We start from the raw sequence: 1,117 nt of genomic DNA, 5'->3' as shown, positions 1-1,117 counted from the left end.
CAAAGACAAAAGCATTTATCTTATTAGAAACAAGATACACCATCACTTACAGTCTTCAAACATGATTACACTTTAACTTTCATAATTTGACAATGCATTCATGGAACAATCTGCAGACAACTCATTTTAACAGCAAATTAAAGAAAGCTTTTAAGCAGACACGACTGTCCTAAATTATTTATTAGGTAAGAATTTAACAAACATTACTTATACCAGCAGAAATGGTGGCGTTAGAAAGTATTGTGTCTTCTCCATGCTGCATGGTGAGAACCACCAATAGTGTGGTGAACTTGTGACCCTTTCCAAAGCCACAGCTCCTAAGGCCTGCAGATGTCAGCCCTCACATCTCCCTGTGCTTGTGGACTAGTTTGGTGATCCACTGGGTGTCAGGATTTCTTCCGAAAATTTTATGGAATGGATCAATGAGGATAACCTCAAAGGATTTGTACATGGAATCTTTGCCAACCCAGTAAGAATCCAAGACTCTCAGAGCCCCACAGTGGCGTTTAGCTTACTCCTCTGCAACAGACCAAAGGCTTTGGGCAAGCTTTAGCTGGTTAACACCATGATAGACAGGCTTGCCATAGGTAGCACCCTTAGGAACCTGGCATCTGTGGCCACAACATTGCACACGGATCCAATATACGACGTAACCTTGCCTGGTCTTGCACCCCAGTCTGCAGGCTTTATCGGGCCGGGAGAGGCCAGGGGCTCTGTGAAGCACAGAGAGTGGTGGTACTGCCAGCAGCACATCCTTTGAGCTGATGGCTGCCACCAGACAGAAAGGAAAGGGCTAAAAGCTAGTCTTCTTTTCAAAAGAAAGCACATAATCAACAGGATGTGTGGGCAAATGAAAGAACTGATAGAGAACAGTTATATGAAATGTGGGAGATGTCCTTTGAGGATCTCAAACTCTGGCCTTATCCTTGGTTAAAATGAGGTAGAGAGAGGGAAATAGGAATCTCTGTTTAGTTTTATGATCTGGAGCAGGAAAAAAAAAACATGTGCTTTTCTTCCTATGGAATAGAAAGAGGGACACAGCAATTATTTTAGCAAAGCCTCCCCTCTCATGTGATGCCAGAACAACAGACTAGCAAAGCTGAATAAGAGGTGTTGG

At 43.2% G+C, this 1,117-nt stretch overlaps 1 pseudogene; it reads right to left on the bottom strand.

Annotated features, from left to right (window-relative positions):
• Positions 1-230: 230 nt before the first annotated feature.
• Positions 231-753, bottom strand: LOC113926488 (annotated as a pseudogene).
• Positions 754-1,117: the final 364 nt, after the last annotated feature.

Source organism: Zalophus californianus, chromosome 4, assembly GCF_009762305.2.
Source record: "Zalophus californianus isolate mZalCal1 chromosome 4, mZalCal1.pri.v2, whole genome shotgun sequence".
Classification (NCBI taxonomy): domain Eukaryota; kingdom Metazoa; phylum Chordata; class Mammalia; order Carnivora; family Otariidae; genus Zalophus; species Zalophus californianus.
This window is presented reverse-complemented; position numbering and strand designations above follow the sequence as displayed.